Source organism: Lissotriton vulgaris, chromosome 7, assembly GCF_964263255.1.
Source record: "Lissotriton vulgaris chromosome 7, aLisVul1.2, whole genome shotgun sequence".
NCBI classification, from domain to species: domain Eukaryota; kingdom Metazoa; phylum Chordata; class Amphibia; order Caudata; family Salamandridae; genus Lissotriton; species Lissotriton vulgaris.
The window spans coordinates 245479985-245495396 of record NC_141695.1 but is presented as its reverse complement, the minus strand read 5'-3'; the positions used below and the strand labels follow the sequence as shown (position 1 = coordinate 245495396).

General features: G+C 49.8%; 1 protein-coding gene across 2 annotated transcripts in view; it reads right to left on the bottom strand.

The window, feature by feature from the left end:
* LOC147701296 (uncharacterized) overlaps window positions 1-15412 on the bottom strand; it is a 134515-nt gene that overhangs the window by 19099 nt on the left and 100004 nt on the right. The window lies entirely within an intron of this gene.

Sequence of the window (15412 nt, the reverse complement as noted above, 5' to 3'; positions counted from 1 at the left end):
ATAGAAGTTTTTGTACCCTGGATAACCAACAGCCAAGGGAAAATGGCCAAATATATCTTAAAGTTTTTGCTAGCTAGATTATAATCGCCATGTGAATACTAAGGTGGCAGGTAGATTAAAGAAGTAAAATAGGAATAGGAAAGCATCTGGTATGTGAACATACAGAACATTATTTAATTTAACCTGGTTGTGTCTACCAAAACCAGATTATGATAGTCAGGTTAATTCACTAAGGAAATCTCTCAAAAACGCCCAGTTTTTAAAAAAATGTTTTTTAACTTTTGCTTGATTAGTTATCCATTTCCAAAAATGAGGGAGGTTTACCAATGCATATCTTAAATATTTGAAAGCCGCACACAACCAATATGGCCTTTGCTACCGGTTGCTTTGAAGTTGGATGCCACTGGCACAGGAATTTATTTATTTATTTTATTTCAAAGGTTTTATATAGCGCTACTGGACCCAAGAGTATTAGAGCGCTTTACAAGGTGAACATAATGAGATAAAATTAGCATTATGCAGAAAAAAAATTACAAAATGATATTGCATTCAGCAGAGCTAAGGGGGCAAAGAAACAGAGAGATAAAATTAAGGGGAAAATGAATATTGAAAAGTAGGAGAGAGTAGGGGGTGTAGAGAGGGGGAGTGAGAATACGAAGGATTGACAGGGGGTGGGGAGAAGAGTTGAAAAGAGAAGAGCAAAGAGTGAACATGTTCAGAGTCAGTAACATTAGATACCCCAATATTTGTTGAGAAGTAATTTGAGTTCTTTTTTGAAGAGAGGGTAAGAGGGGTTGCAGCGAAGATCCTTGGGGAGAGAGTTCCAAATTGTAGGAGCGGTACCAGAGAATGCAAAGGATTGAGTCTTTTGACATTTGAGTCTGTGAGGGATCAGTACAAGGAAGTTTGTGCTCCTCAGGGACCTGGAGCATCCTGCTTTGTGTAGTTTGGTTGCACGGTAAGAAGGGGTGTTTTGGTGGAGAGCTTTGTGAGTGATGCAGGCAATCTTGTAGGTGGATCTTCCTTCTATTGGGAGCCAATTGAGTATTTTGAGGACGGGGGAGATGTGGTCAAATTTTGTCAGAGATAAGTCTTGCCGCTAGGATGAGGACAGATTTAGTTGGTGCAAGATGGACGTTAGGGGTGCCAACCAAAGTGGCGTTACCATAGTCAATCCTGGAAAGGACAAGCGATTGGACAACAAGTTTGAAATCGTCTGCTGGAATAAATGGTTTAATTTTCTTGAGGTGGAGAAGGGTGAAAAGAGCACTTTTGGCAGCATTTTTAATGTGAGGGATGAGATTTAGATTCTGGTCGATACTGATGTCTAGGGATTTAACGGAATTAGAGGTGGAGAGTGAGCAGTTAATAGCTTTGATGTCATTGATCCAGAGTTGAATGGGAAGGGAATTGTTTTTGGTGGAGAAAAGGATGATTTCATTTTTTTTTGGGTTCAATTTGAGATGGTTCCGATAGAACCAGGTTTGAACTCCAGTCAAGGTATCATTGAGGTGAAGAATGTCTTTTTGGGATTTGATCTTTTAGTATAATTGGGTGTCATCAGCATAAAGGTGGTAACTGATATTAGCTTGTTTGAGGATGAGGGTGAGTGGTTCCATGAACAGATTGAATAGGGTTGGGGAGAGGATAGATCCTAGAGGGAGGCTGAGTGAGACAGGTTGAGGTTTAGAGATGAAGTGGCTGAGCTTGATTTGCTGTGATCTATTTTGAAGGAATGAGGAGAACCATTTGAATACATTGCTGTAGGAAGGAGGAGGCTCTAGTTGGCGCAGTGCAACACTAGCGACAAGCAGGGACTCTCTCTTCCTCGTCAGGGCTGAGGGTTACCTTCCAGACAACCTCTGCTTACCCTCTAGGTAGTGTGGCTTAAGCAGTCGTAGGCTAATCTTTGGGGCACATAGGGTTAAACACTTGCAATAGTACACCTTTACAACCAGCCCACCACACAACGAGACCAGACTGTATTCTGTAAAAATATATATCTTTATATAGATTTTAAGCAGGCTTGTGAATACAGTCAACGTACTTTATGATAACGGTTGCAAGTTTACTCAGTTCAGGTTACCACAGTTCTTATGCAGTTCTCTTGAGGCCCGTAGGCCGGTGTTAACCAAAGTTCTTGTGGAGCCGGCGGCTTCCAGGGGATCTGTCCCAAGTCGCGTTGCCTTCCCGGGGTCGCTGATCGTTGCGGCTCTTCAGCCGAGCAGGCCACTGGTCATCCGGGGCAGCGGTGTTCTGTGGCGGCAGGGTCCTCTCCTTGTCGTCCGCTCCGACCCTGGAGGCGGCGGCTGTGCGGCGGTGGCAAGTGGCAGTACGGTCCCCAAGTGCAGGACGTACCCAGCCAAGTGCCGGTGCAGCTGTGGGCTCACAGCTGGGCTGTCGGGCAGGCTACCGACCTTGCGGATTCTCACAGGGCAACTGTCCGTCTTTGCAGGTGAGTGGCTGCTCGTTATGCAGTCACCTCGAGAGCTCGGACCGGACGGGTCCTCCTTCACTTTGCTCTCGGGCTCCCGATGCAGTTGCGGTCACGGTGTTCGGGCCAGCGGCGGCTGGTCCTTACTTTGCTCTCGCTGTTGCTTTGGGCCCCGGTCACGGTGGTCAGGTAGATGTCGTTGCCCTGGAGGAGATTCCTCCGTCGGTGCTGCGGCGATGGTCAGCACCCGCAGTCGCTTTCTTCCAAGAGGGTAGCGTCCACTGGTCCTGGGACGCTGGTCAGGGGGCAAGTTCAGTTGCAAGCCCTTGGAGATCTCTTTAGCAGAGTTTGGCACAAAGTAAAGCAAAAGTCTTCTCATAGTCTTTTCTTCTTTCTCTCCTTCAGCAGCAAGGCACCAGACACAGGCAAGAGTCAGCACCCTTCCTGGTCTCTCACGGTCCTTCTCGTAGGGCAGAGTCCTTCTGTGGCCCAAACAGGATCTAATTTTCAAGGAGCAGGGCTCCTTCTTTTATAGGCCAATTCTTTTGTTCTCGCAGGCCAGGGGGGCCTTTGCATAGCCACTCTCAGTCTTTGAGTACCCCGGTGGGTGTACTCCGGCTTCTGCTTTCAGTGTGAGGGGCAGGCGCATCAGACGCCCCACAGGAGGTGGAGCCAGCATTGTCCGGACAGGGGTGGCCAGAGTACCTTGTTGATGGGGGCTTCGCCCTTCCTGGGCCAGGCGTCGGCAGAGTCATCCGCCGCTCCCCAGGGGGGTGGAGCCAGCATTGTGGTGGTCGAGCACAGCTACAGTTCGAGTCAAGAGGCACTCCTACCTCCCACTAAGGTGTAATCTGCGCATTCACCACCTGTCATCCCTCCAGCCCTGTCACTCACACATCCCAGACAGTCAGATACACATACCAGCAGAGGCGGGCTGAAATGGTTAAGCAAGCAAATGCTAACTTTCTAAAAGTAGCATTTGCAAACCCAGGATACTAAAATAAACTTGACTACAAGAAATATTTTATCATCCTGAGTTCAGGCATACTAAACATGACTCGCTACCATGCTCCTTGAGCCTGCGGGGATTATAGGGTGTAATAATTCCAGCAGCTCAGTCTGGCCTAATGGAGCAGGTAGCCTTCAATAGTGAAATACGGTCTTGGTTGTAAGTCACTACTAGGACATGCCACGCACATCAGGGCTTGTCCTACCTTACACCTACAACGCACCCTGCCCGCAGGCCTACCATAGGGGTGACTAATATGTAGTCAAGGGAAGGGTCGGTGCTGGCAAGTGGGGACACTTGCCCAGCTAGCGTGACAGTACGAGACCGCACGCGGGTTCTGCGGTCGCAGTTCCCAGACACATCTTTACGGCTGCTTCGGTGGGTGGCGCAACCAGCGCTGCAGGCCCACCAGCAGTATTGGCATCTACAAGCCCCGGCACTCTCTCGTGCACTTTACTAGGGACTAACAGTAAATCCAAAGAACCAATCATGGATACCAATCGCATGTACAATTTACAGTAGGGAGCACTTGCACTGCGGCACGGATCAGCCGTGGCGCAGTGCCCTCCGTATCGGAAAACCAGCAAAACATCGGAGGCACATCAGCAAAAAGTGGAAGGGAGACTCACCCCAAGGTGCCAGGTCTAACATGTGTCCCCTCCAGCTGAAATGTGGGGGGAACTACCCTTCCCCAGGGAGTTCCACATCACTAAGGCGGAAAAATCTGGACAGACCGTCAGCATTGGCGTGATCGGTGCCAGGGCGGTGTTCCACCGTAAAGTCCATACTCTGTAGAGAAATGGACCACCTCAACAGTTTCGGGTTCTCACCCCTCATTTGCATCAACCATCTGAGGGGCCTGTGGTCCGTCTGAACTCGGAAGTGAGACCCAAACAAGTAGGGTCTTAGCTTCTTCAGGGCCCAGACCACAGCAAATGCTTCACGCTCTATTGCACTCCACCTACTTTCCCGTGGAAGTAACCTCCGACTTATGAAGGCTACTGGTTGGTCAAAGCCCTCCTCAGTCATCTGTGAAAGAACAGCCCCTACACCATGCTCTGAAGCGTCTGTTTGCACTATGAATTCCTTTGGGAACCAGGAGCCAGGAGCACGGGCGCCGTGCACATGGCAGTCTTCAGGGTGTCAAAAGCCTTCTGACAGGTGTCAGTCCAAATCACATTCCTGGGCTGCTTCTTCGAAGTCAGCTCTGTCAAGGGGGTCACGATCGTGCCATAGCCCTTGACAAACCTCCTGTAATACCCAGTGAGCCCCAGGAAGGCTCTCACTGCAGTCTGGGTCTTGGGGGGTTCCCAAGCCAGGATGGTTTCGATCTTGGGCTGCAAGGGGGCTACCTTGCCACTCCCAACTTGGTGTCCCAAGTACACCACTGAACCCTGCCCAATCTGGCACTTGCTTGCCTTGATTGTGAGGCCTGCTCTGCGCAGGGCCATCAACACTTCCCAGAGGTGTCGCAGGTGTTCGGGCCAGGTGCCGCTGAACACCGCGATGTCATCCAGGTAGGCGGCACTGAACTCGTCCAGTCCAGCCAACACCTGGTTGACCAATCTCTGAAAGGTGGCAGGGGCATTCTTCATTCCAAATGGCATAACCCGGAACTGGAAATGCCCATCTGGTGTAGAGAATGCCGACCTCTCCTTTGCCCCATCGGTCAAGGCGATCTGCCAGTACCCAGACGTTAAATCAAACGTGCTGAGGAACCGGGCAGCCCCTAGCCGATCAATGAGCTCGTCAGCTCTGGGGATGGGGTGCGCGTCAGTCTTCGTGACTGAATTGAGTCCTCTGTAGTCCACACAGAACCGGAGTTCGGGTGTGGCTCCCGGCGCAGCAGCCTTCGGAACCAAGACCACGGGGCTGGACCAAGGACTGCTGGAAGACTCAACCACCCCGAGGGCAAGCATCTTGGAGACCTCCTCCTTGATGCAGGCCCGGACCCTGTCAGTCACCCTGTAAGCCTTGTGCTTCACAGGTAAGCTGTCTCCAGTGTCCACATCATGGACGCACCAATCTGTGACACTCGGAACCAGGGAAAACAGGTCTGGAAACTGCCCCAGCAACTGGCGGCAGTCCTCCTGTTGTTCGGCGGTCAGGGTGGGTGAGAGGTTAACTCCATCCACTGACCCATCCTTCTCACAGGCCACCAAGAGGTCAGGAAGAGGCTCCGACTCCTCCTCCATCCCGTCATCGGTTGCCAACAACATGCCCACTTCGGACCTTCGCAAGTGGGGCTTGAGGCGGTTGACATGTAGGACCCGCAAAGGGTTCCTGGGCATCTTCATGTCCACCAAGTATGTCACGGGGCTCTTGCGCTCCACAACCTCAAATGGGCCTGTCCACTTATCTTGAAGGGCACAGGGCTCCACTGGGGCCAGGACATACACCTCCTGTCCAGGCTGAAGCTGGACCAGAGTGGCATTCTGATCGTACCACCGCTTCATTTCCTCCTGGCTCGCTTCCAGATTTGCCTCGGCAAGTTGTCTGAAGCGTCTGGTCTGGTTTCTGAAGGCCAGCATGTAGCTATATACATTCTGGGGAGGTTTCCTGGGAGATTGCTCCCAGCCTTCCTTTACCAAACTCAGTGGTCCTCTCACGGGGTGGCCGTACAGTAGTTCAAAGGGGCTGAACCCTAGGGACTTCTGCGGCACCTCGCGATATGCAAAGAGTAGGCATGGCAAGAGGACGTCCCACTTACGCCTCATCGGACCTTCCAGGCCCATGATCATACCTTTTAGGGTTCGGTTGAATCTCTCAACCAACCCGTTACCTTGGGGATGGTAAGGCGTGGTGAACTTATACGTTACGCCACACTCTTGCCAAAGGGACTTCATATACTTCGATATGAAATTGGTCCCCCTGTCGCTCACCACCTCTAGAGGGAATCCCACTCGTGAGAAAATTCCCATCAGTGCACGCCCCACCACGGGAGCCGTCACTGTCCTCAGAGGGATGGCTTCAGGGTACCGGGTGGCATGGTCCACCAAGACCAGGATGAACCGGTTGCCCATGGCTGTCTTGGGGTCCAGAGGCCCAACGATGTCAATACCCACTCGCTGGAATGGCGTACCGACCACAGGGAAGGGTTGGAGGGGAGCCTTGTTCTTCCCTCCTGTCTTCCCACTTGCCTGGCAAGTTGGACAGGTTCTGCAATAAGCATCTGAACTCTTATGCATTTGGGGCCAGTAAAAGTGGGTGACAAGCCTGTCATAGGTCTTGTCCATCCCCAAATGTCCTGCTAAAGGCACATCATGAGCCAGACCCAGTAGGAAGGCTCTGAACTTCTGGGGTACCACCAGCACACGGGCTGACCCAGGTTCAGCAGCCTTAGGCTCCGAATACAGGAGGTCGTTCTCCCAGTACACGTAATGTGTTTTGGCCTGAACACCATTGGCCTGGTCTGCAGCCTGCTGCCGCATACCCACGAGAGAAGGGCATTCTTTCTGCTCCTTGCGGAATTCCTCCCTGGAGGGTCCTCCTTCTTGCTGCCAATGGGTCAGCTCAGGCAGGTCCCCCAGTTCGGCGATCTGTTCCCCTGTAGGCTCCAGGGCATCCCCCTCAAGGTCTGCTTCCTCCTGGACCGTGGGAACTTCAGGAGCCGGTTTCCCACGCCCTCTGCGCCTTCTCCCTAAGGCCGGTTCCTGGGCCTCTCCTTCAGGCCCCAGGACCTCTCGATCACCCCTACTGGCTGCCATCGACCGGGTGGTCATGCACGCCCAGTCAGGCAGACCCACCATCCGCAGGTGAGTCGTCTTCTCCACCTTTTCCCAAGGGGAGTGCTCCAAGTCATTCCCTAGCAAACAGTCAACAGGCATGGTTTTTCTTACACAGACCTGCAGAGTACCAGAGACCCCCCCCCCACTCGAAGGGAACTTGAGCCATCGGACACTGACTCTCTGAATTATCAGCGTTGATAACCCTACAGTAGGCATGGGGTACAACCTGCTCTTGAGACACCAGGTGCTGCCTCACTGCAGTCACACTGGCTCCTGTGTCTCTAAGAGCCTCAGCTTCCTTACCATTGATGATCACCACCTGCCCATATTTCTTAGTGTTAGAGGGCAGGTAGTTCGTAGGGATCATCTCACTGTCTCCTAGCGAGACCAGGGTCATGTGAACGGGATCTCCACCCCCCGGGACCATCATTTCTTCTCCCAGGTGAACGCTAGTCACTTGTCGGGGCGGAGCACCAGTGGGTGCGGGTTTTCCAAACAGGCGACACCTGGGGTCACTGGATATGTGCCCAGGCTCGCCACATTTGAAACAATTGAAGGGCCCCTTTGGAACAGGTTTACCTGTCGGGGCCCCATTCTGCTTTGGAGGCGGGGGAGGCTGAGAACCCTGCTGTGGGCTCCCTTGGGAACTACTTTGGGGGCCTTTTTGGAACCCTTTCTGTTTTCCCCCTTTTTCTCCCCCACTCTTCTGCTGGGGACCCTGCCCACTCTTGGCGGAGTCTCCCACGGGACCCTTGTGGACCCTGGTGTTGAGCCAGCGGTCCGCCTCCTCAGCAAGCTTCCTCGGGTTGGACAGCTTGCTATCGATCAGGTGTTGGCGTAACTCAGGAAAACAGTGATCAGACAAGTGCTCCCATGCAATTAAATCAAAGAGACCTTGAAAATCATTAACTTTGTTACCTTTCACCCAACCATCCAGTGCTCTGCAAAAGTAAGTCACATACTCCACATACGTATTCCCAGGCCGCTTAGTACATCCCCTAAACTTCTGTCTATACATTTCAGGGGTAAGCCCGTACCTGTTCATTAAAGCTTCTTTCATGTGGGCATAGGATCTCTGATTTTCAACGGGCAAATCTAGCAAGGTATCTCTCCCTTCGCTAAGGAACCTTCCCCACAACCCCGCTCCCCAATCCTTGTCAGGGACCCGGTGGGAGGACATGGCTACCTCGTATGCCCTTAACCACTGTCCTATGTCATCCCCCTTAAAGAACTCCTTAACTACGTCCTTCGGGATGTGCACTCTTGACTCTACCTGCACTGGCGATGCGCTGCCACCAGAGGGAGGACGATCCAAGTCTCTCTCCTTGAGACTTATCTCCCTCATTTTTACTTCATAATCCATCTGGTGCTTTCGCTCTTCCAGCGCCATTCTTTTCGTTTCAAGCTCCAGCTGGATTTTCAATTCTGCCAGCTTTCTTTCGTGATTCCTCGTTTCTTTCCTGTCCGCCAGCTCCTCTGGCGACAGGCCTTTACCAAAGCTGTGCTCGCTGTCTTGCCTCTCGAGATCGATCAGATCCCCAAGTGCATTCTGCTCCTCCGTCGCATTCTGCTCGGCGAGGACATCTTGCTCCTCCGGGGTTTTCCGGGACTCTATCCAGGCTTTCAGGGCCTTGGAGAGCTGGGTCTTGTTTTTGCAGCCAGCGTGCGGGACCTTGAGTTTCTTGCAAAAGAACTTCAGTTCGTCCCTGGAATATTTATCCACTTTGGTGGGGTCCCACTCCACCTCCAACACCTCGGAGGTCGTGGACTCCGCTCCATCCAGGCTCTTCGTGCCCGGCATGGTTTTCGCACTCGGAATCTTCTTTCGGCAAAATTAAAAAAACAAAGTCTGTGGCTAAGTAACTGGACCGTAATCCTTGTGTAGTGGTCAGAAGCTCAGGTATAGATATCGCAAGTGTAAATTCGAAATCCTCACCGCTGCGTCCAATGTAGGAAGGGGGAGGCTCTAGTTGGCGCAGTGCAACACTAGCGACAAGCAGGGACTCTCTCTTCCTCGTCAGGGCTGAGGGTTACCTTCCAGACAACCTCTGCTTACCCTCTAGGTAGTGTGGCTTAAGCAGTCGTAGGCTAATCTTTGGGGCACATAGGGTTAAACACTTGCAATAGTACACCTTTACAACCAACCCACCACACAACGAGACCAGACTGTATTCTGTAAAAATATATATCTTTATATAGATTTTAAGCAGGCTTGTGAATACAGTCAACGTACTTTATGATAACGGTTGCAAGTTTACTCAGTTCAGGTTACCACAGTTCTTATGCAGTTCTCTTGAGGCCCGTAGGCCGGTGTTAACCAAAGTTCTTGTGGAGCCGGCGGCTTCCAGGGGATCTGTCCCACGTCGCGTTGCCTTCCCGGGGTCGCTGATCGTTGCGGCTCTTCAGCCGAGCAGGTCACTGGTCATACGGGGCAGCGGTGTTCTGTGGCGGCAGGGTCCTCTCCTTGTCGTCCGCTCCGACCCTGGAGGCGGCGGCTGTGCGGCAGTGGCAAGTGGCAGTACGGTCCCCAAGTGCAGGACGTACCCAGCCAAGTGCCGGTGCAGCTGTGGGCTCACAGCTGGGCTGTCGGGCAGGCTACCGACCTTGCGGATTCTCACAGGGCAACTGTCCGTCTTTGCAGGTGAGTGGCTGCTCGTTATGCAGTCACCTCGAGAGCTCGGACCGGACGGGTCCTCCTTCACTTTGCTCTCGGGCTCCCGATGCAGTTGCGGTCACGGTGTTCGGGCCAGCGGCGGCTGGTCCTTACTTTGCTCTCGCTGTTGCTTTGGGCCCCGGTCACGGTGGTCAGGTAGATGTCGTTGCCCTGGAGGAGATTCCTCCGTCGGTGCTGCGGCGATGGTCAGCACCCGCAGTCGCTTTCTTCCAAGGGGGTAGCGTCCACTGGTCCTGGGACGCTGGTCAGGGGGCAAGTTCAGTTGCAAGCCCTTGGAGATCTCTTTAGCAGAGTTTGGCACAAAGTAAAGCAAAAGTCTTCTCGTAGTCTTTTCTTCTTCCTCTCCTTCAGCAGCAAGGCACCAGACACAGGCAAGAGTCAGCACCCTTCCTGGTCTCTCACGGTCCTTCTCGTAGGGCAGAGTCCTTCTGTGGCCCAAACAGGATCTAATTTTCAAGGAGCAGGGCTCCTTCTTTTATAGGCCAATTCTTTTGTTCTCGCAGGCCAGGGGGGCCTTTGCATGGCCACTCTCAGTCTTTGAGTACCCCGGTGGGTGTACTCCGGCTTCTGCTTTCAGTGTGAGGGGCAGGCGCATCAGACGCCCCACAGGAGGTGGAGCCAGCATTGTCCGGACAGGGGTGGCCAGAGTACCTTGTTGATGGGGGCTTCGCCCTTCCTGGGCCAGGCGTCGGCAGAGTCATCCGCCGCTCCCCAGGGGGGTGGAGCCAGCATTGTGGTGGTCGAGCACAGCTACAGTTCGAGTCAAGAGGCACTCCTACCTCCCACTAAGGTGTAATCTGCGCATTCACCACCTGTCATCCCTCCAGCCCTGTCACTCACACATCCCAGACAGTCAGATACACATACCAGCAGAGGCGGGCTGAAATGGTTAAGCAAGCAAATGCTAACTTTCTAAAAGTAGCATTTGCAAACCCAGGATACTAAAATAAACTTGACTACAAGAAATATTTTATCATCCTGAGTTCAGGCATACTAAACATGACTAGCTACCATGCTCCTTGAGCCTGCGGGGATTATAGGGTGTAATAATTCCAGCAGCTCAGTCTGGCCTAATGGAGCAGGTAGCCTTCAATAGTGAAATACGGTCTTGGTTGTAAGTCACTACTAGGACATGCCACGCACATCAGGGCTTGTCCTACCTTACACCTACAACGCACCCTGCCCGCAGGCCTACCATAGGGGTGACTAATATGTAGTCAAGGGAAGGGTCGGTGCTGGCAAGTGGGGACACTTGCCCAGCTAGCGTGACAGTACGAGACCGCACGCGGGTTCTGCGGTCGCAGTTCCCAGACACATCTTTACGGCTGCTTCGGTGGGTGGCGCAACCAGCGCTGCAGGCCCACCAGCAGTATTGGCATCTACAAGCCCCGGCACTCTCTCGTGCACTTTACTAGGGACTAACAGTAAATCCAAAGAACCAATCATGGATACCAATCGCATGTACAATTTACAGTAGGGAGCACTTGCACTGCGGCACGGATCAGCCGTGGCGCAGTGCCCTGAGTATCGGAAAACCAGCAAAACATCGGAGGCACATCAGCAAAAAGTGGAAGGGAGACTCACCCCAAGGTGCCAGGTCTAACAATTGCCTTCCAAGCCAAACCGATCTTTGAGAGTGTTGAGAAGGGTGGGGTGGTGGACAGTATCAAATGCAGCTGAGAGGTCGAGGAGGATTAGTAATGAGGATTCCCCTTTGTCTAGGGAGCGATGAATGTCATCAGTGATATTTAGCATAGCAGTTTCTGTACTGCATCCCTTTCTAAAGCCGGATTGGAAAACATCAAGGAGATTGAAGGAGACAATATGTTTCTCTAATTGCAATAGGACACATTTCTCAAGGGCTTTAGAGAGGAATTGAAGGTTAGAGATAGGGCGAAGGTGTGAAATGTGGAAATGTTAACTTCAGACGTTATTGGGCGAGTACCAAGTTGTGGCGGTGTGGGCAAGTTGGCATTGTAGGGAGGGATGATTAAGGAAGGTTGAGCGGTTAAGGAACTGGTAGTGTAGTTACTAGAAGGGGGAGGAGTGTTGCTGTTGGTAGTAATGTTTGGCTGGCAGTATGTAGATGGGTTGAGGAGAGTGTCATTGTGCGAGGAGATGGTTTTAGTAAGGAGTGAGATATCGCTTCTGAGTGAGGGGATGTTGTATATCAACGGCGATTAGGTTAAGCATTAGCAGAAGACATGCTGTATTTAGCCATTGTCGTAGCAAATGAACCGACTCCATTTTGTATTCGTGGCGACCATTTTGTATCATCTAATCAAATTGGAAGGATCACTTGTCCTGCATAACATCGGGTATGCGGGATTTGTTCTTTCTAGTCCCAATTAATAAACCCTCATGCACTTGTTGGTGGATGGTAACGTCAAGCGGTATATCTTGATTCTCCGCTAGCCCTCACACGTGTCTGCATAATCATAGGGTTTTGTTGTTATGACCACTACTGACTGCGGATATTATTTCAAACCCGCACTTGCACTTGTCTTTTAGCGTTAGGGACTGGGAGATACTAATAAATTGTTCATTTCTACCCAGTTTACCTAATTTTATTACCCTTCACTACTCCACTCCTCACTTCACACTGCTTTTTTTCATTTGCCAACACTTTGAACATTCTTTACTTCCCTCTCACATGCTTTCACATCCAACATCGGGCACGGCAAGATCTGTCCGGCCACTTTGTTTTGTCTCCTGGGCAAGGAGAACCCAAGTGATGTTAAAGAGGGCGGTACAGTGTGGCTTCTGATGGGAATTTTTTCCAGCTGCCCTTGAGTCCTAACTTGGCCAATATCACCTATATGTGTGTATGGTGTGCTCCCACGGGTGTTATACGTATGGTATTAGTTTCCTGATCCATGGTGAACAACCTTTACTTTTGACTCCCAGGTATAATTCGGTGTTTTGTTATGCAGCCTCCACCAGGAGGTAATTGAACCCCTTCGAGAAAGAGCAAAGATGGGTGCACATACTCAGAACTGACCAAGATGGACTCAATGACAATATTCCGTGGGGAAATATTTATAAATAAAGAGTCAATTGAAAATATCTAGAACCTGCCAACAATGTTAATCAGTCAACAGTGAACAACTGCAATCTGCCAACAATGTTAATGAGAGAACTGTACTGTTAGTTGTCACAGAAAAACTATAATACATAAGGATCCAAGAATTAGGACCGCTTACTGTAATTCCGATGGCCCCTTTTATCCATCGATCAAAATGGATTCCAAGAAAATGACATTACTACAATGGCAACCTTAAAATTTCGAGAAATTAATGTGTTCACAAATTAAAACTCATGAGGCTTGACGGACAAGTATAATCTCTGCTAGAATGAAAACGTTGATGTACTTCCAATTAATTTAAACTTACTGCGTGGCCCATACAGATTATTAATTGATAATATATGTGCATTAAAACAGATAACTCAAGAAAACAGACCGCCAAAAATCTCCTATAGTCTGTTCACACTGGCAACTTTATTACATAAATGTGTGATCTCCTGCTTATTTATTTACACCTAATATGAGACTCGTGCATATTTTTGGACATTAGTGGTACCTGTCCTCTTTTACTTTTATTAATATTTGAGCACTAAAATATCTTAATTTAGAAAACAGACCGCCAACTCCAACAGTGGTCTGTTCACACTAGCGTTTTTACCACATATACGCGTGAACTCGGAACAAGACACGTTTCCGGGACCAGCAGTGGCAGAGTCAGAACAATTCACAAGACGGAGTGACCGCAGGTAGCAGAGAACGGAGTCCCGACAAAACCGTAAAGTATTCGTAAACTTTATACCATTCTCTGAAACACTATTTATTATCATAGCAGGCCTCCCTGACTCACATGGATCTTGAGGAGGTGTGTTAAAGCCGCGAATTGAGGTATGTGAAATGCGACATTTATTTGTTTGACGCAGCGTGTAGTGAACACAAAACTTAAAAGAGAGTTGAGTCACTAGAGTTGTTGCCTATGCACATTTACGTATCTGAAAACACGAGGTGACTCTGGTCCATAGGTTCCCTATTGATATCTGTAAGGGCGATAAAGAGGGACATGAAACTACAGACGCCACGTGTATGTATAATTGAGTGGCCATACCGCCATAACGAACTGCAACTGGTTTATAATAAAAGCGGTATGATTAAATCGACAACTTATCCAAAAAAATGAGCCTGTGATATTCCATTCCACTTAGAAGACAAGTGAATGAGCTTTACAAAATACTATGTGAGAGTCACGCTAGAATAGATGACTAGAATCTGATAAGGAATAGAGAAAACTTGCCATTCCTGATAGCAACAAGGTAGTGAACCTAGAATTTGCCATTAATGAGGAAGTTGACCCCTACCATGAGTTAGGGAGGTCAGTTTGGAAGTATTGCTATTTTTTAGTTGCTACGCCATTGAGCGTTTTATATGTTCCTGGTATTTCGAACCAGTTGACTAGTCTTGTGTTAACCCAAAACCCCTGTCCCTTTGTCTAGTTTGTGTTTTCTTTCCACAGGTACCCAGTGACCTCATGAGAACACCACAGTGTGATGTTCCTTTCAACACAGGTACATTAGGAAATACCTAGATGTACTATTCACATATAGAGACACTAGAGGTCTCTATACACTTCACACCCTGGTCCTGAAGAAAGCCCACCAGACCGACTGGCGATTAAGGGCTGAAACATGTCGACCTAGAGCACACCTTTAGTGTGAGAGAGTCATTATCACTCTCAGTCACCTATATTGTTTTTACTGCCTCCAGAAACCAGAACTATTAAAATACTTTTCTGGTTTTGAGAGACTTTTAACAACCTTCACTATACCCTATCACTGTCACAATCACTGTTCACTACTGTTTTTAACAAAGGGTTTTACCTCCTGGTGGAGGCTGCATAACAACAAAACCCTATGATTATGCAGACACGCTTGACGTTACCATCCACCAACACGTGCATGAGGGTTTTTTAATTGGGATTAGAAAGAACAAATCCCGCATACCCGATGTTATGCAGGACAAGTGATCCTTCCCATTTGATTAGATGATATATGACCTAAGGAAACTGAATGGATCATGTATTCCTTCCCTCCCCCCCATTGATCTTGACCATTTTGTATGCCATATATTGCCATGTGCTCGCCATGAGTTTTGTCCTACCTCCTTGTTAACTGTGCTCTAAACCTGCCCAGCAACAGGCTATATTTAGCATCCATTGTGTTTGCGCTTGCCCAGTAGAGTATACAGCTGTTAGTAATTAGCCCTAGAAAGGAATGTGCCTTTGGGGATCTTTAGAAGCGTTAACTCCACCCATGTATAGATTGTGTTTTGAAATGTCCTTATATGGTCGTAAATCATGCTCCATGTTTTGTACCACCTTCTTTGGAGCCCCTTCTTTGTGTATAAAAGGGGCCATGTGCTTTAGTTCGGTGTGCTACTCTGTACAATACTGAAGGGTGTTGTGTGGACTGTAGTACCACCGTTAAAGGTTTAATAAACTATGCTTTAGTATTTTCCAGTTTCTGTGCCAACTTCTTCCTATGGTCTGAGG